The sequence below is a fragment of the Pleurodeles waltl genome, chromosome 8 (assembly GCF_031143425.1).
Source record: "Pleurodeles waltl isolate 20211129_DDA chromosome 8, aPleWal1.hap1.20221129, whole genome shotgun sequence".
NCBI classification, from domain to species: domain Eukaryota; kingdom Metazoa; phylum Chordata; class Amphibia; order Caudata; family Salamandridae; genus Pleurodeles; species Pleurodeles waltl.
The window spans coordinates 936,217,961-936,238,683 of NC_090447.1; positions in this window are offsets into that span (position 1 = coordinate 936,217,961).

The window sequence follows — 20,723 nt, forward strand, 5'->3', positions numbered from 1 at the left end:
GAACACTGTAATGAAAGTCTTCTCAGACAAGACAGGAAGGTGTCCCTTCCTTCACAAAAACAATCATCCCTGCAATTCAGGTACCCCTACAGCATGGGGCAGGGGTGACTGCATTGGCTCATGGCAGCCCATTGTGCGCCACAAACAAAGGACGGGACTGTGCTATATCTTGTACATATGGCACATTTCTGCCCTTTTCGTTTGACGCAGGGCAATGCTGCAAGAAGGCTTGCAGTGCTGCACTGCATCAAAGGTTTGTATATGTGGCCAATAGTTTAGGAAATATGGAGTAGGAAAGGAAAAGTGATAAGTCAACTCGAGTTGAGTCAATCGATACAAGGCTATCTGATTTAGAAAAGTACAATGTTACTGTGCTTGCCTCTGCTTGTCAAAGTATTTTTGGGAGATTAACTGTACCACTAATCTTTTTTTTAAATCTTTTTGATTTCTTACCTCAGCACCCAAGGGGAAGAAGGGGACAACATCAGAGTTGGGTCCAGGAGGAGACGAGGGTGCCAGCGCCAACACTAGTGCTGATACTGGCAGATATGCTGGCCCCAGTAAGTCTTTCTGTTATATTAATATTATTATTTCCCTTATTCACCTTTCCTCTTTAAAAAAAAAAAATATTTTAATTTTACTATGCCTGTCTACCTTTTTTGTACTTATTAGTATTCTATTTAAACTTTGTTAAATTCTTGTTATCCCTGCATTTATCTATTTTTCATGTTTCTGTACCAGACATCCTCCTATCTGTACTAGCTTTCTTCTGCTTTTGTTACTAAGCTTATCTTTCCTTTTTCCCCTTATATATCTTGCAGACTGGTACTTTAATATTCAAAGAACAGGTTTTTAAGACAGGTACTCTACCAATAAGATTGCATGTTCAAGTCAGCTTTTCTGCCCATGTTTGTGAAGGTTTATTTTGCCTTGCTCATGCCCATTACATTTGCCAACTAAGACCTCACCATAGGTTCTCGTGGATTGACCAAAGTATTCCACAACGTAATTGCTCTTTAGTGACTTAGCTCAGCCCATCCATGATGAAAGACTTGCAGTTGATTTGTCTACCCAGCTTTTCTAACAACTGACAAAATTCCTAAAGTGAATAACAGAAGAAGGTAGAACTGTAATGATCAATTGTGGTTGCATTTTGTTGGGATCTAAAATGTGTAACTTTTTTCCAGCTGTACAGACCACCAGTACAGGGGCCAGTGGCAGCACCAGTGTACCAGACTCTGCAGTGGTCGGAGGAGGAAAACTGGCGACAGCAAGGATGTGCTCTGGTAACTCATATTGCTCTTGCTCATTGACAATTACTAAAATACTCATTGCAAGGGCATTGCTTGTGAAGCCCCTGTTTTAGCAGCTACAGTAGGGATTGAGTTTGAATAGTCTCTTCTCTGCAAATCAGCAGACAAGCTCAAAATAAAAGAACACTACAAATGATGGCTTGATGGAAAAGCAAACACAGGATAGACGGCTAAAAGAAAGAATGGGTGAAATGGTATATGAGTGAAAGGTTGTATGGGTGAAAGGAAAGGATGTGTAGGTGTGTGATAGGAGTTACAACACTGGGTGAAAGGATAGATAAAAGGAGTGAAAGGATGCCTCAGTGGGTGAATGGTGGATGAGTAAAAGCTGATTCTCCGGTGAGGAATGGGTGGATGGTAATGAACAATTGGAACTAAAGATACATGGGTAAATGGATGGATTGGTGAAAGCAGGGTGTTTTAAAGGCTGGATACTGGATAGGTGAATGTATGGATGGATGGGTAGATAAATATGGATGGCTGGATTGGAATAATGACAGACTGGACAAGAGAGTGTAAAGCTTAAATGGTGAATATCCAAGGGTGAACAGAATAGATCAATGAAAAGATGAATGTATAATTGCTTGGTTCAAGAAATAAGAAAGGTGTTCTGGAGTGGGACGTGTCTGCTGTTCACCCACTTGTTAATCAAAGATTTGGTTTGGTAAACTGCAGCAGGGTTCAAGTAGGCAGTACAATAGTGTTGTCTATGCAATGTGCATCTGCTTCAGTTAATACATCACTCACAAAGCTGTCAATGCATTGCATACTAAAAAGGTGGTTTCCCTTCCCTCCCAGTGCCCACTCTGTTACCTCCTAGTACTTCAGTCCTGGATTCTTTCCAATCTTCTGTCCCAGCCACCGAGAAAAAAAGTGAAAAATCAATTTTGGCATTTGCCACATTTATCTACAAGTGATTACTATTTCATGGCTTCCAAAACAGAATCATGCCAGTCCAAATGTTTCCATTTTGACATTTGTCAACTACATTGAGGCATGTGTGGGTAAGGAAATGGCCCTGTGACTCATTGAAATCAGCCACATCACATTCTAATGGCTCTAAGGGACCAGCAATTTACTGCTACTGTGCTACTCTACTTTAAAAAAAATTGCTTTACACAGAACACAGTTTATAATTTGTTATTTTTCTTTTTCTTTCCCACTATAGCTACTCCTGGTGTACGTCCAAATTGCCAGGAGGAAAAAAGGCTGGATATGGTGACAGAGGCTGAAGGGCATCCACAATCAATATCAGAGGCTGACGGCCCTTCATGAGGACAAGGATGGGGAACAGGCAGCAGCCAACATGCCCGCCAGGAACATACGTGAGCCACTCAAATTATTAAATATATAACATAACATTGTTGAAAGTCCAAAGCAAAAGGAGTGTACAGTTCTTGATGTCTTATCAAGTACTTCTAATTTATTCATGAAATTCTCCGTATCCCATAAAGTGATGAGAATTCTTCAGTTAGGTAAATCAAAATCATGCGGTAAGCCGAAAACAACTCTCCAGTACAACGTTGATGAAGTTCTTGTACAAACAGCTAAACAGCCCCCGTTGATGAAGTTCTTGTACAAAACAGTCAAACAGCCAACACGTGTTTCGTATCAGGGGAATTGCCCCGACTTCTTCAGGGCTGAAATTTCATCAAATAAAACACTTGAAGTGGAAAGCATGATGCAATTAACAACATAACTCCTGCCACTGAAGACAAAAAGTGCAAATAGAAAGAGGAACCCCCCAAACAAATCCCAAAAGATAGAGACCTGGATGCCAAAATATATCAAGTAACCATTAGTGAGTAAGAACCATAAAGTAAAAAACTCCTTGATAAAAAAAAGGCATATTTAGCCATAGATATCCCATGAAAAACACTATGTGAAACGACTACAAACCAGTGTAATCACATGCTTCAAAAAAGTCCCAATGAACTAAGGCCAGCTAATACCTGATCAAATATCAAGTGGTAATTCCTCGAGTCCGGATGAGAAACCAGTGTCATAAACATTTATCTGCACTCCGTGCCAATAATATCAGGAATTCAGAATCACTAACAAAAATAAATATATATATATATTTTTTTTAAACACCAATAACAAGCGTGATGTTGATAAAATGTCACGCATAAGCACAACCTAATTGCAGTGAGAAATTCAATAAAAAATACAAAATATATCGTAGCCTCAAACTCTCCCTTTCATGGCTTATCCTCCAAGTACAATGCAAATCCAAGAAAATGAAACCTTTTCACGTCCGCGAGAACGCTGACCACAACATTTTAAACAGAAGTGATTTCAAGTCGAAGAACATAAATTCTTGTTACGACCGCGAGTACGCTGTCGCTGGTCGCAACGTGAGAGACGGAAGTTATTGAACTACAACCCCAAACACAGACAATGGACTAATCATGAAAACAAAAAAAACGACTAATAAATCCTTCTCATATAGTTGTAGTAGGAAACAAAAGACGGACTGAAAGAATACAATCCATCCGGCGCCACATTGGTGTTTAAATAGTAATAGTTCTCCCTGCTGAATAACGCTTATCATAATATAGGTATGAAGGACACAGCAAGTAAACTAAATCTGACATATTAGCCTTGAAAGAATGGATTGAAAATGTGTCAGTATCTGTAAAAATATTCAAAGACAGTTTAATAGTTTAAAAGGGACTTCAAATAACATGATGTAGGCAAACAACAATAAAAAATAGTATCAATGTATGTCTAAGTGATGAGAGGAGTGTGATCCATAATGCATAATGTTTCCAATACCCAGTGTATTTTGATGAAATATCAACTACTTATTAAAATTACAGATATATAACATGAGTGTTATACGTTCATGAATAACAATAGAAATATATAACAGTCCTTTTACAGATAATTATAAATATGAATCAGATAAACAGTGACAAATTAATCTCCCAAAAAATATTTGAATTCCCTATCTGAGTTGAGGCCACTTTCCACCGCTTTTAGTCACATTATCTATAGGGCCTCCTTTCTACGAAGAGTGAGCTCCCCGTTACCTCCTCTTGGGTCTCTAGGTACATGTATGAAACCAAAGAATTCAAAAGTTTTACGAGTATTCTGTGATTCACAGGCCAAAATATGTGTCACTACTGGATATCTCTCATCTCCATTCTTAAGTGCCCTAACATGTGCACCAATCCTTGTTTTAAGAGGACGAATAGTGCTACCAATGTAAATACGGGTACATTTGCAACATATTAAATATATAACAAAGGAAGTGTGACAATCAACTACTGACTTTATCTCAAAAACATGGTCTCCAGTTACTGAAAATTCTTTGGTGCTATGGCAGGCCCAACGGCACACTCCACATTGAACACATTTGAAAAAACCTGCCCTACATATAGATAGCCAAGTCTTTGAAGGTGTGGTCGTCGAGAAACTATGACTGAGAATACTTTTCAAGGATCTACCCTTGCGAAGTGTAATTGCTACTTTATCTGATATGAAATGCCTTAAAGTCTCATCTTCGTATAGAATATTCCAGTGCCTATTGATAATTCTCCTCAGGGCCAGAGATACATTAGTGTAATCTGTAACAAATCTTACCTTGTCTGATTCACTATTGACTTCCCCTTGGTTCTCAAATTTCAATGTATCACTCCTAGCAATCTGACTTACCCTGTACTGTGCTTTCTTAATAACATGTTTAGATTAACCTCGTGTCCTGAATCTTACACTCATTTCATCAACACAGTTCAAGAATTCATCATCCTTACTACAATTGCGTCGGGCTCTCACCATCTCACCGTAAGGTATTGACACAATCTGATGTTTCAGATGTGCACTCGCAGCATGTAAGATGGATTTGCACGCTGTGGCCTTACCAAATAGCCCACTTTGTATCTTGTGATAGTCAATGAAAAGTTCTACATCCAAAAACTCAAAAATCTTGGGACTATAGTGATAAGTAAATTTGACAGTCATAGGATTTGAGTTCAGGAAGTCGCAATATTCAATCAATTTCTCTACACTCCCTGTCCAGATCATGAAGCAATCATCTATATAGCATCCCCAATAACAAATGTGTGTCTGCCACTGGGTTGACTCAGGACCCCAGACCCACCTTTCTTCAAACCACCCCATGAAGAGATTTGCATATGAGGGGGAGAATCTGGAGCCCATCGCCACCCCTTGTTTCTGTCGAAACTATTCTTTGTTGAAAAGAAAAAAAATATTAAGAAAGATCCGATTAATCGATTATTTCTGTGTGCTCCCACAGACTTGCCGACCTTCTATTGAGAAAGTGTTGTACAGCCTTTTGTCCCAGGTCATGATTTATACAGGTATATAGTGAAACAACATCCAATGTAACTAGTAACATATTACTTTCCCATTCCACATTGTTCAGAATGCTAAGAATATGTGTTGTGTTGTTGATGAAAGAGGGGAGATCTTAAACAAATGGTTGTAGAAATAAATCCACATATTCAGGTAGTCTCTCCGTAGGTCCTGATATACCAGATACAATAGGTCGTCCCGGTGGAAATTGTAATTTCTTATGTATTTTAGGCAATGTGTAGAGACAAGGGAACCTTGGATAATCAACCTTGAGGTATACAAACTCATCTTTTTTCAGTAGTCCCTGTTGGTGCCAAGTCAGTCATTTACTATTGATTTTATTCATTAAACCAGGGATTTGATTGCCTGTGATGTGTTCATAGCATGAAATGTCATTCAATTGTAGTGTAATCTCATTTTCATAATCCAATTTATTCATAATGACAACATTCCCACCCTTATCTGCCTGCTTGATAATAATGTCTTTCTCTTGTTGAAGTGACCTGAGTGCCTGAAGTTCTGCAGAACTTAGATTATGAGTGAAATTTCAAAATCTATTTCTAGATAAATATTTATCAAAATCTCTACACACTAAATCATAAAACAAATCTAAATTGTTGTTACCAAATGACTTTGGTTTCCAACGTGATTTCCTTCTCAGACCACTAATAATACTGGTGTTGGATGTAATGTCTAAATCCTCCAACACATGTGAAATAACATTTGGATCCTCATTGCGTTCTGCTATTGAAAGCAAAGTAACTGTATCATGAATATCCTTGATGTACAGGGCACTCAATCCCAACTTCTGTGTAGAGAGACTAGGTGATTGTAAACAAATTGGAATTAAAAAGAAATGCTTCTTTAGTTTAAGTTTGCGAACAAATTTGTATAAATTCACCTTGGATCTACATGGATCACCATAACTGGTAGGACAAAAATTCAAAACTTTCTCAAAAAGGCTCTTTGCACCTGGTGAGAGCTCAATTTTGGATAAGTTAATTACATTAATAGAAGATGATTCACTATCCTCAATGTTCTCTTGTCCCGGGACCTTGTTTTCGTCCCACCTTGCTCTATTGCTTTTACAGTTAGCTCTTCTCCCTCCCCTTCTGGTCTTCCTATGTTTGGTCTTTTTCTGTTCTGATCGTATTTGCCCTATTTGATCCTCATAAGTTTCTGTAAAAAAAACATTACTCTTGGTCACAGGTCCAAGCTGAGCAGAGGTACCCGGTCCACCCTCGGTATCACTATCACTGGTAATTGAGGTAGTAATGGAAGTAGAATCAGAGACACTAGAAGCAGTTGACCCTTTATAGGTTGGGTTTACATGAACAGGATGGTCATATTTACTTGCAAAAGTGAAAACTCTACCAGTCAAGTAGTCCCTTTCATCCCTCCTAAGCTTCCTTGCGTTCCTCTGTGTAATCTCTTCTAGAAATTTAAGTAAAACCTCATCCAAAATCCTATAAGTTTTCTCTGTTGCCTCCTTTAAATTTAACATGCCCGCCAGTCCTAGCTCATCCAACTGGCCATCAGCGTCTCCAGCATCCCAGGAGCATAGTCATCGCAGCTGCCATCTGATATCAGCCCGTCCCTGTTTCACCACTACTGCCCTACCTCGCGCTCAGCCCACAACTTCCCACAGCACGTCCAGCAACACTGTGTGCGCCTGAAACTCCAGGTGGCACACATAGAGGCAACACTAGATGATCTTCAGACCTGCATGGAGACTGCCCTCTTCTGACTCTTTCTTCTTTTTTTTATTTTTTTTGGATGGGAGGGTCATTTGTTGTGGGTGGAGAGGGTGGGGAGGGAGGTGGGATGGGTTTTCAAACGTTTTAATTTCTTACTTTTTGTTGGACTTTTTGGGGATGGAAAATTTGTTTGGGGAGATGGGTGGGCTGTTTTGGGTGGAAAGGGTCAGTTTTTGTATTTGTTAAAAATAAAAATGGAATATTTGTTTTTACATGATTTATGTATTGGTGTTTTAGTTTGCACTACTTTCTTTTAGTTTAGCCTTTTTTTTAAATCTGCTAAAAAAAGTGTATGTCATTTTCTTATACCCTTGCTTTAGTGCCCCCTGCAACTATATTAACCACTAGGAGATGACTGTCATTGCACCTTTTGCCTACAAAAACCTAGACAAGTAAGACATCATCTTCTTTAGTAGGAGTTAATTACTAACTAAACAAGTTAACTTTAATCTATAGTTCTTCTCTTGCCTGAATAGAAGTGAGGGAGATTTCTTACTGCAGGTTTTTTCCCAAGGTGGCATTTTAAGGTGGTAGTAGGTAGTAGTAGTAGTAGTAGCAAGCTGCATTGCTAACAGGGAAGACAGAAGGTGCCTCTCCCCCCTACGCAAACTCAATCTGCAGGATTAGTCTGTCTATGAGGCAGCAAGTGACTGCACATGTCCTGTCATAGTCATCAAGCCATCTAACTACACTGTCCATGAATCTCATATGTGTGAACCCAGCTTTGAACTGTGAACAGTCAATCTATGCACTTGTCACTACAATTCATCCATGACATCATTATTATTCACCTAAAATACACTGATGACATGTAAAATGGCAGCCGCCTGTCCTGCCTGCACAGGACAGATGAAAGTGACCTCCATCCGCCGGCGTTAGTCGTCATGGTGGTAAGCGGTCGCAACAGCCGTGCAACTCCTCATTGGATAACTTTTTTGCCTATCGGAGACTGGGGCCAATGATGATCTCTGCTGGTGGTGACGGTCATGTACGAGGCAGCCGTGACTGCCATTTTCTGTTGCATAGCTCACTTGACTCCTGAAACTCATGCAAGCAAGACCTCAACTGCGTGAGCTGCTGTGTACTGTCTCTGGGTGCCATAATACCATGCCCTGCAGGAGATAGGGACCCTGCATTCACCCAGGATGAGATGGAGAAGCTAGTAGATGGGGTCCTACCCCTATATGAGCAGTTGTATGGGGCATCGGAGCAGCAGATGAGTCCAGTTTTACTGTCCTGTCTGATAGTGATGTGTGTGAGGCTGAAAGGCTTTGTGATGACACACACAGAGTGGATGTATGCAGGTGGCAATGGAGTTGGTACTTTTGTTCTTTTAAGACATATTAGTGTGGGCATGAGATGTGTCTGATGTGTGAAGTTCACTGTTGTTGCTGTGATGCCACTCTACATGACTCTCTCCTTCTGTCGGTGTCACCCATGCAGGTGAGCACCCATCAGAAGAAGATGATTTGGTGTGCCATCTGCAAGCAAGTGCGGGCCCACTGGCTCCATAACCGGCTGAGCACCCACTGTAGAAAGCAGTGGGAGGACCTGAGACACGGCCCTTAAGACCACAGAGGCCAAGCTGGGGACATCCTCACAACGAGGGTGGGGTGCCCATCAGACACTGACCTCCCTAAAGGCACACATTTGGCGGTGGTCTACCCTGAGGTCGATGGACGCTTCAGGGCAGCAAAGCAGCCACAAGGGGGTAAGTACACACTCACACCTCGGTAATGTTAGGCTTGTATGGGTTTGGGTAGCCTACTAGTGGGAAGATGTAGTATAGATCATTGGTAGATGCACATGGATTATAGATATCGGCCACCCTGGCAGGCTTTGTATCAATTATGTGTGCCAATACCATGCAGACAGAGACTTATGGGGGACTAATTCCATGTCTGGGTTTGTTTGGACACCCTTCACATATTATGAGAGACCAGCATCAGCATCAGTATACCTGAGGTGTTAAGGCATTGCCTTCAGTATTACTCTGCCACAATGACAGAGGTAATTTGTGAGTTCTCAATCAGCTGCCTTTCACTGAATGCAGGATTTGGTTGGGTAAAAAGTAAGGGATATGTCTATGTGAACAGCCATGGAAATGTGCCAAGTGCAGTGCAACTGTGCATTGTTAGACCCTTCATCAAGTCAATGAGTGTCAATGTTCCCACATTAGTAGTTTATTTCTGCATAGCTTTGGTTTTCCGTATTATTTCCCAGAGTTATGCATGTCAATGTAAAGGCATGCCCTGCCATGGCATAACAGCAGAAAAATAAGTTGTTACTCTGTGTGAATGATGTGTAGGTATTAACCCATTCCACCTATTCTTTCTCCCCCACCCTCCCTCAATCTCTTCCTCTGAATTTGTGTGCATCAGCATCATCAGGCGAAGGACAAGGGGTGACGGCGAGAGGGGAAGCTGGAGCCCATGGGACCCAGGAGGCTGATACCAGTGGAGCCGAAGGGACGAGTGGGACGGAGGGCATGGGGAGTGCCACAGGGGAGACTGGATCTTCAACATACTCTTCAGTTCAGATTCCTCCTCCGATGGATGCTCCCTGGCTGTGGCGGACCCATCTGGAACAATCCCAGCACCATCCTTGTCTGTCAAACCCTTTACCAGCATCACCCTTGCTGTGGCTCCCCACTCAGTTGCCTGTGACCACTCACCCAGGAGGGTAAACGTCTCCTTTGCCAGAGTCACCTCTGCCCCAGTCAGCTCCGCTGCCCTCGATGAGGTGGCTTTCCTGAGATCCATCTCTGTGGGACAGTCAACCATTGTGAATACTATCCAGGGACTTGCATCACGGATGCAGCAAACCAATGCCTACCTGGAAGGCATTCATGGTGCCCTGACTGCCCTGGCTCTGGCCTCCTCATTGACACAGTTAGAGTCCCTTTGTCTTTTGCCCCCCTTCAGCTATCTGTCCCCAGTCCCAAACCCCTCTCCACACACCCATCCAGAGCTCACACGACCATTCACCCACCTTAACAGACATGGTTTGCAAAGACCACACAGGCACCAGAAGACCCACCACCGCCATGCACCCAGACAACACACACATGCAGACACAACAACATCTACTCCCTATACAGACTCTCCCACCACCTCCTCCATCACTCAAACCTTCTATCACCACATCAACACTCCCAGATCCAGCCACAAGTCCCCTCCTACTCACCATCACCACAATATCAGACCTGCATACATCTACCCCATATACCACATGTGAACTCACTGCAACCACCAACACCCCCACATGCAGCACATCCACCTTACCTGCAGGCTCCGCCCCAACAGACACTCACACATCCACCCTGGCATCTCCCTGCATCTCCTCCCCCCTCCTCCCAAGAGACCTAAACATCCACACTCATCCACCCTACATGCACCCAGCATACACATGGCTTCCACCCACACAACTGCACCCACGACACCTTCACGTACACACCTCACAAGTACTCCCTCCCCCTCCACTCCTCAATGTTTTTCCCATGACTGCCCTTGTATCCCTAAAAAAAAATCTTTTATGAGTTTTCCCTGTTCCCTCCCACTGTCCCAGCCCGTGGTTCCCCTAAGCACCCCCTTTACTGTCCCCAAACCCAGTCCTTACACCTTCCAGTCCTCCCATGTCCCCAATTCTTCCCATGCCCCTCCCCCTGCAAAAAATACATTCCCCACCAAACCCAAGGTCAGCCCTTCAAACCCCAGGATCAAGGGCCCTCCTCCAAAGCCTAAAACTAAACACAAAGCCCACAAAACCTAAACCCAAGCCAAAGGACCCTCCTCCCAAACCCAGGTCCCCACCTCACCCCTCACCCTTGAGGTGTCTACCTGCCCCATTGATGCCCCTGCATGTGGAGGCCACTTTGCAGTCAGGAGTCAGGTTGGGGCCGGAGACTTTGCCCAGTGTGCCTGGGGCACTAAGAACGTTTGGACTGGCCAGTAGCCCTAGTTGCATGTAGTTTATTGATCCTGTGACATATTTCTCTCAGTATATCTGCACCACAGTACCGCTCGTGTTGGGGGTAACAAACTTGTCCTGCCTTTGCTTCCACATGTATGTGTTGTATTTGTGTGATTTGGTGTGTAAGTTCTGTTTATTGATGTGTTTGTATAGCAGCATGAGTTGTGTAGGTGACTTGTGCTATGGGCTTGTTGTGATGTGTTGTGATGATGTTGTGTGGGATTGTATGGTAGTGGTGTGTCCGTCTGTGTGTGTAGTGAAGCATCTGTGATGTGCTTTGTGTGTTGGGTGGACGTGGTGTGTGATCTAACAACTTGTTTGGCTGTGTTTAGGTTTGGATTAGTTGTGTGCTGTTGTTACGTGTTGCTGCCAGTATGTGTTGTCCTGTGGAGGTGTGTGGTGTGCCTCTCTGCCAGTGTGTTTCTGTAATTGTGATGGTGTTGACTGACTCAGTGGTGTTGTGTATGAATGTGTTTGAATGTGGCAGTGGTGTGTGTGGTGTGGTGTGTGTATGGCACGTATATGTTGGCCATGGTGTGTGTTGTTTGTGTGTGTGTGTATGTAGGTGTGTGTGTGTTGGTACAGGTGTTTGTTGAGTGTGTGTGTGGCCGTCACTAGCATGCCCGGTGTGTGTTTTGTGTGTGGTAGTGTACTAATAGCCTTCCCTCCAGTGTGTGCTAGGCGGGTGTACTTATGGTTGTTGTCTTCATCGCCATCACTGGTTCTGGAGGTATATGGCCAGCACGAGCAGTGGGAAGCCTTCAAGTTTGGGTTCCATGGCAGCTGCAGTCATGTCTGTGTTCCTGAAGGTGAGTGTCTCCTTTTATATTGTTCGTTTCCGCCAGGCTTTTCGAAAGTGGTGTGAAACCTCATAATATGCTCAGCAGAAACATTGTCTCCCCTGGCCTGGAGATTCCTACCGCCAGCTGTGGCTGTCCCTTCGCACTGGCGGTACTGGCAGTGTATTGGCTGTGTTCCGTTCGGATCACCTCCATGATTACTATATGGCGGTCTCCTCTGCTGATCTCAGGGCAGTGTGACTGTCACACCTGGCATGGCGGTCTGGGGTCCGCCAAACTCATAATGACCACCACAGCCTGCAATGGCAGTGCTGTGGGCACTTGGATGCATAGTCCCTGAGGGTGGCACAATCTGTGCAGTTGCCCTCAGTGGCTCACCCTTAGCACCCCATGCCCTCAGTACCTAAGTACCATTTACTAGGAACTTAGAGTGGCAGCTAAATGTGTTGCCAGTATGTTTATCCATTTTAGGGGAAGAACACTGGCACTGCAGACCTGGTTAGCAAGTACCTAGTGCACTCCAGTCCAAGTTACATTTAGAAACCAGACAAAAAGTGTGGGAGGTACTGTAACAAGGGGCCAGTTTCCCACATATGGTTGCAAGGAATTATAAATAAAATGTGCTGCTTTTAAAATTGCCTTTTTTCTTTATGTTTGGAGAATGTATAAATACACAAACATGTTTTTGCTCCCTTTATATTTGATATTTGATTTAATAATGTTGACAGTGATTAGTGATCAAAGTGAAAACACTTTATTACCATTTATAAGTGCATTTACACTTGATTATTATTTTTGATGATTGCATTTGAATGATTTTAACATGTGGTTTCCTACTCATGACCCATCCAATAGACTTTCTTGCTATGTTTGTATGAACTCTAGGGGAGCAAAGGTGATTATGCAATGTCATCTATAGTATTTTCCATCTGCCAATGTATAGATTTGCAAATTACTGCATAGTATGTAGTAGTGTTTGTGTAGTAAATGTACTTCTCCTTTCTCTAAAGAAAAAGTAGTAACTGGACAATCATTTTTTAAGTGTTCTTCTTGAATGCCAGTGAACTGTGATTACTGGTCCATAACACTACCCCTGAGTAGGCCTTGGAGTGTTCTAACTCACAACTCTGAGAGACTCAAGCACTAAAATTGGGTGTTTAGTTCCCAGTAGGGTGTTGTGGATCTATTACTTGTGGAGGCCACACAACTAATAACCCAATTATCTACATTGGTGGCTTAGCACTGGGATGAAAGTATCCAGTTCAGGTATTCATTGATAGCACTTAATAAATCCAGTTTTGCCATACAGTAGGGAGGGCGAACTGTCCTAGAGTAGCCCTTAAAGTTGGGTGGCCCTGTTGAAGGATTGTTCCTGAGGTTAAAGGTGTAGTGGATGACCCCTAGGATATCAGGGAGGTATGGAGGACTCCCTAAATCCATAGGATTGGTTAGTGGTGGCCATTGAGATGTCAAGGTAGGATAGGTGACTGAAAACATGGTAAAATGACTTCTTAGGGCTGTTTTTCTTCCTATGCCTGATGTGGTAGCTAAGATGATTTCCAGCTGGATGGTCAATCATGTAGGTATTGTGGGGTCAGATCCCGGGACTGAGGCTGTAGCTGGTGGGTGTGGCTCCCAGCATGGTTTGTGGATGTGCAGGAGGTTCTGCCCTTAGCAGACTCCTACCTGGAGCATTGTAGATGTACCAGTCTTGGGTTGAATGTCCTGAAGCCTCTCCAAGCCCCAGCATTTCAGACATTGGTTTGACTGGGGGCTGGTGGGTGTGGCCCCCAGTGTGCTGTGAAGATGTGCAGGAGGCTCTTCCCTAAGCAAGCCCCTGCCTGGTGAATAGTTGGTGTATTAGTCTTGGGGTGGATGCCATTGGGCCCCTCAACATCCTGGGTTGCCAGGTGTTGACTTGGATGGTGGGTGCAGCCCCAAACAAGGTGCAGGAGGCAGTTTTGGTCACAGTGACCGAACCAGGAGGCCAGGTAGGGCCTATCTTAAGTGAATGGACCCTGTACTCTCAGACTGGGTTGGTGTAGTCACATCCGTCTAGGACTGTTACTCTGAGCTAACAGTGAGGCAGGCTGTGGACAATTTTGCCTGGCAGACATCTAGTGGGTGCCAGTGGAGTAGATGCCCCTGGTGAGGGTGTGCAGATGGCAGGTTCACCCACAATGGTGGTACCAGGTGGCCTGGCGGGCCCTGTCCAAAGGGCTGGGACCCTGTGCTTGAGTCTGGGATTGTGTTAGCCACTCCTGTCTGGGAAGTTGCTTTGTGCTGTTAGATGCCAGCTGTCAAGGTTTGAACCCAGCAGACTTCAGCTCGGTGCACTTCAGGTGTACCAGTCTAGGGTCCATCCCTGGACCCCCTGGAAGTCTTGGTTTTCCAGGCCTGGACTCTGTAATAGGGGACAGCCCTCTGCTGAGTGTGGTGAAGGGAGGCAGTGTGGACGTCAATGGTACTTTTTGAACCTTTCACTGGGAAATCTATATGGTCCCTGATTAGTCTTCATGATTGTGGCATGGAGTCTGGGAAGTGATTTAAGGGGGGCCTGAGCCAAGCATGTCCATCTCAGTGCCCTGCAGGTCTTCTGTTAACCCAGTGGGGCTGGTGGGAGTCTCCACGTGAGGGATTCCTGATGTGGGAACTGCCTAGTGGTGACGCGTCTGCATGTACTCTGTGATTGGACTGGGGTCCCGTAAGGGGGCACAGTCATCCCAAGAGGATGGGTGTGGTGCCACCATGGACTCAGAGTAACTATTATTGGTGCAGGTCAGTGGCTCAATAAATGGGCTTCTGTGGCTCAGTTGAGTGAGGGTACTGGGTTGTATATTCTCCAGAGGGGGACAATCGGTGACCTATGGGACAGGTTTTAGACTGGTCTCTTGTGTTGACGTCAATGCTGAGACACAGAAACCTTGCCAGTAACAGCGTGGTGGAAGCAGCATTGCAAAACCGAGGGCAAGGCTTGGCCTGGATTTGCCCTGTCCATATAGGTGTTAGTGTCCTGGATGGAGCCGATTTAGAAACAGAAGTGTTCTTATTGCAGTTTGTGTGCTCTGTAGGTATTGGCAGCCACATGGTTGAGTTAGGGGGTGGTCTTAACATAGCAAGGCCAGTGGAAGGTCTAAGGGGGAGCGGACAACTGACAATTGGTGTTTCAGGTCAGAACCCATAGCCACTTGTTACCACAGAGTGAGTAAGATTGGCCATGAGTGATGGATATCCCTTCTCCACTTTTAACTGGTGGTGGCGTGTGTTGCAATAGGGTTCCCCCACTCAGTACACCCAGATTTTTATGCTTTTTGGATCACCTAGTTTTGGGCTTTTAATTGTGGATGAGGCTCCCTACATGTGTCTCACCCACCAGAATCATATGGCAAAATGAACTCACATGTTTACCACAAGGGTCTGCCTTTTAAATTAAGGCCTCTGTGAGGGTAAGAATCACTTGGCTTATAAATTGTGAACACATCTCTGTTCACACATGTGCAGGCTACACATGGGAGACTACTGTCATGTGCAGCACAGCAACTGCACACAGGTAGCCTGGCACAATGGGTACTCTGCAGAATGAGATGTTGATCTGGTATACGTTTTATAATGTTAATGTACACTAATAGGGAATATTAGTGTGATTTACTATTTTGTCTGTAGTGACACTTTATTATACACTTAGGGAGAGAACTGCCTTAGAGTGCAGTTTCACTTCCCTTTGGCCTACAGAGACAATTGACTTTGAAATGTGGAATAACCTGTGGGGGAGAATACATTCTTCAATTTCCAAAATGATATCAATACATTTTATGGGTTATCCGGAATTGTCAAATTTCCCTGACTCAACTCAAGATCAGAGCCCATGTCCTTTGTCACCCCTGCTGTGCCCAGTTAATAACATTTCTCTTCAACAGCAGGAACAAAAGCCTTTTCACACAACAGGAGCAATTACCAGTACTTCACCCAGCTCCTGAGGAGGAAAGGGGTGGGGCAAAATGAACTGCATTAATTAATCAGCTGTCACACTGTTCCAGGGATGTGCCTGTTCAGGCCCACTGAACAAAGGAAGAAACCCAGACAACTGGAACCAACCCAGGCGTGGGCTCTTGTTGAACTTTTGGTGGGTAAGTCCTTGGCATTGATGTCACAGAGGGGCGGAGATGAGACCTCAGGAGCAGATGTGAACAGTGACTCCTGGATGAAGCCATTTTGAACTGTCCCAGTATGCTGTGCAGAAGGGTCGGGACAGTTGTGGAGAAGTGATGTGGCACTCTAGGATTGGCCAGGGGTGCCCGACTTCTGAACCTTCCTCTACCTTTTAAAAACTTTTGCACAAGGAGGAGATGCTTTCTTTTCTGGTGGTTTTTTCTGTGATTCACTGCTGGACCCAGTGACTGCCATGGAAAATTGGAAGGCGGAACCCCCTAATGCCCTGAAAGGACTTAGGGACTCTGCCCAGTTGAAGCCACGACCAGTAGGTCGCAGCAAGGGTCAGTGTGGCTGATCTGCCTTACACACACTAAGGACCAGTTAGGGAAAAACCCTGGATGTCTATACCCAGAGACAAAGACCAGAAAGAAGGCTAGCACATGGGACCAAGAGAACTAGCTTCCTGAGAACTGCAGTGCTTTGGAGATGAGGTCTGCTGCAATTGCCCCTGGTGACTAGAGCTTTCCACCAGGAGTAAAATGAATCCAAGATTGTCAACATTGGCCCAATGAGGCCCAAGTTATGTCATTTTGAAGTTTGGTGACCTGTGATCTTTCCAGTGGGGCTCCTCTGCTTCTCCAAAAATGTCCCCAGGTGGACCAGGGCCCCGGGGTCAGTGCAGAAGTTGACATTTCATTTTTTACAGGCAGGATGTGTGTATGGTCCCCTCCCCAGACTTTCTCCTGGCTCAGGGACCCCACCTCCTGGGCCGTTCTTCTGATAAAAGGGAACTGGCACACCATCCCTGGTACACTGAAGCAGAGGAGGTGAGGGGGAGTGCCATTGTGCATCCCCAGTAGCAGTCGGCATGTCCCATTCACTGTGCCAGTGCCTAGGGGGAGCAGGCAGCCACCACACAGTAGCAGAGCTGCTAGCCCCAGGCATGCAGCGAAGGAGGTACGGCCACTGTGGGGAGCTGGCAAAGGCAGTCAGGGCTGGGCTCTCTGTGCTGTCCTCATCGAAGGAGGGACATGGGGTGCTCTGGTGGGCCTGAGCATTTCCTTCAAATTTAGAAACACAAAAGGAAAAGCTATGTGGCTCTCCATCGCAGAGCAGGAGAGCCGCTACTCAAATATTCACTGCTCCTAGAGGAGCACCCATAATGCTCTGCTGGGCTTTTTTGTTTGTATATTTTGCTGCATGTGTTTGCCCCCAAAATGGGCAGAGGGTACCTTCAACATACAAATGAGGCCTGGGGGATGCAAGAGTGTAGCAGCGCCCCCCAATTAATTATTATTAAAGTAATGACCCTATGTTTTCAGGGTCAATGAATGCAGGACCTCTCCAGGATGTTGTTACTGTTTTCAAGCAGTTCTCAGGCTGAAGCTTTTGCTCTATAGCTGGGAGTGCTGCACCCCCTTTGGACTGGTTGTATTTCTGTAGTTGTAGCCTGGCTAGGTTTAAGGAAACACAGGTCTTCAAACATTCTCTAGTGAACAAGTTTTTGGCTGAGAGGAAATGCAACTAAAAGGTGATTCATTTTAATGATTGTGTTTGTGAATGCATTTTTTTCTTTATGGTTGAAAAGTTTATAATGACACAGATACATGCTTTGCTCACGTAAAAAAAAAATTTGGGGTTCAATACTGTGCTGACATACATCAAAACAGTCCCAATGTGCGCCATGATATGGGCCAGCATGATAATGAACTTGTTTTGCTATTGTCAATTCTATGAACTCCCCATCAAACCCAAGCCAGAAGTACATGGTCAAGCAGGCCCTGCAACCCAGGTCTGAAGCAACTGATTGACAGATCACAGTTAGGATGACGCATAGCCCATAGACAAACTCGCCAAACAGGAAAGACCCAGATCAATACCCCAGATAGGCAGCAACACCACAAAGGCCCTGGAAAATAGTCCCCACTAAAACAGATTTGGTGGAGGGGTACACGTTCCCAAAACACCATAAAGACAGATGCTGCATGAGGTTAGGAACACACAGCCAATTAGAAAACAGCACACACACCACATGCAGTTATAACGCACTCCACATGCCGGACATCTGAACATGTTACCTACTGGGCCACACTATGTCCACGCAAGGTCGAGACCCACCTGCACACTTTATCAGATTGTCAGATTTATGGCCTCAGGACTAGTACCGGATTCCTTTATTTACAAAGAATGTATTCAATTGTTTTAAGATACCTCAAAACAATGTATGAAAAGATGCTAAAAACTCTGGGGCATATTTATACTCTGTTTGCACCGAATGTGCGTCAAAAATTTTGACGTACAATCGGCGCAAACCCTGCCCCATATTTATACTTTGACGTCCGACCCCGCGGGCGTCAAAATTCCACCATGTGCGTCATTTTTTGGAAGGGGGAACCAGCCTTGCGTTAATGATATGCAAGGTAGGCGTTCCCTTCCAAAAAATGACTTTAAGGCCTGTGCCCCATATTTATACTCTGACGTCATTTTGACGCACAGGAGGGGGTGGGCCTAAAAAAACGACGCACAGCCTGATGTGCGCCGTTTTTTAACGCCTGGGTCAGGGCAGGCGTTAAGGGACCTGTGGGCTCGGAAGGAGCCCAGAGGTGCCCTCCCCTGCCCCCAGGGACACCCCCTGCCACCCTTGCCCACCCCAGGAGGACACCCAAGGATGGAGGGACCCATCCCAGGGAAGGAAAGGTAAGTTTGGGTAAGTATTTGTTTCCGAATTTTTTTTGTGGCATAGGGGGGCCTGATTTGGGCCCACCACATGCCACTATGCCCAATGACCATGCCCAGGGGACATGAGTCCCCTGGGCATGGCCATTGGGCAAGGGGGCATGACTCCTGTCTTTGCTAAGACAGGAGTCATGTCAATGGAGGTTGGGCATCAAAACAAATTGCGCAAATCCGGTTTCAGGCCTGAATTTTGCCTCAGACCTGACTTGTCCCATTTTTTTACGCACAACCCCCATTTTCCCATACGCCGGCGCTGCCTGGTGTGAGTCATTTTTTTTGACGCACACCAGTCCGCAGCGCCGGCTAACGTCATTCCATAAATAAGGCGCCCGCATGGAGCGTTGGAATGGCGTTAGCCGGCAGTTAAAAAATTTTATGCACAACTGCGTTGGCGCAGTTGTGCATCAAAAAGTATAAATATGGGCCTCTGTGACTTTGAGATACAGTCATCAGATCCTAACTCTGTACTGTGCTTTCCCGGCCATTGCATTCAATTAAACAGAGTGACCCTGCTTTGCCAGATGCCTCTTGACTTTCATTTATTTAAAGTAAATACACATTCGAGCAACACATTTTAACGATTAGGGATCAAAATGATAACGCTTTATTAACATTTATAAGTGCACTTACAAATGATTAATATTTTTGATGATTGCATTTAATTACACAATGACAAGCTTGATATGTGGATTTCTGCTTTTGATTCTTGACCAAGCCAAGATTACTTTATATGTTTGTATGAACCCTCTAGGGGTACAAAGGTGATCATGCAATGTCATCCATTTTATTTTCCATCTGCCAATGTATATATTACTGCAGAGTATTTAGAAGTGTGTGTGTAATAAATGCACTTCTCATTTTTCTAAAGAAAAAGTAGTGACTGGTCAATCATTTATTGAGTACTATTATTGTGTGCCAGTAAATGGTGATTACTAGCCCACGCTACCTGCCCTGAGTAGGCCTTGGACTTCTCTGCCTCACTAGCCTGAGAGAGTCAAGCACTCCAAGGGGGTGCTTGGTTCCCAGTAGGTAGAATTGTAGACCTATTACCTGTGCACGCTACACAACTAATAACCCAGTTTCCTACAATGGGATGTTAAGTAATTTAGAAAGATGATGTCCATTTTCATGGGATCCCTGCCACATTCTAGTTGGTGATTAAGGTGTATGATACCCACCTGCTTGTTTGGTTTCCTGCGTCAATAGAGCTTATTTCAAGTCATTTGAGTTTTTCATGCCCAAGGTTTTTCCAACCAGCGAGGTGAATAATTCACTCTTAAGATGTATAGACATTTTTTAGCCTGAGTTTTTTCCTAGTTCCTGCTAAGGTTATGTTTGATTTTTTTTTAATTATATTTGCTGATAACTGCTGCCTTAAAATTGATTGGGCAGCAGGATAGCCCTCTGAAGGCCAAAGCAGTCCTCAAGCAGCAACATCATGTGCTCCATTTGACACCGATCTACAAAGCCACCACAAACAGAGTTTACAGCACACCATCGACACAAACGTTTTTTGCATAAAAATAAAACGTGCTGGTTATGTCATCCTCCTGTAGAAATTGTTACATTGAAATACAGTTTCAGCTCATGCATATGCTTGTCACCTACATTAGGAGAAGAATGAAAGCTCATGAAGCATAATTTCAAAGAAAGAAATACTCCCAAGCTACACT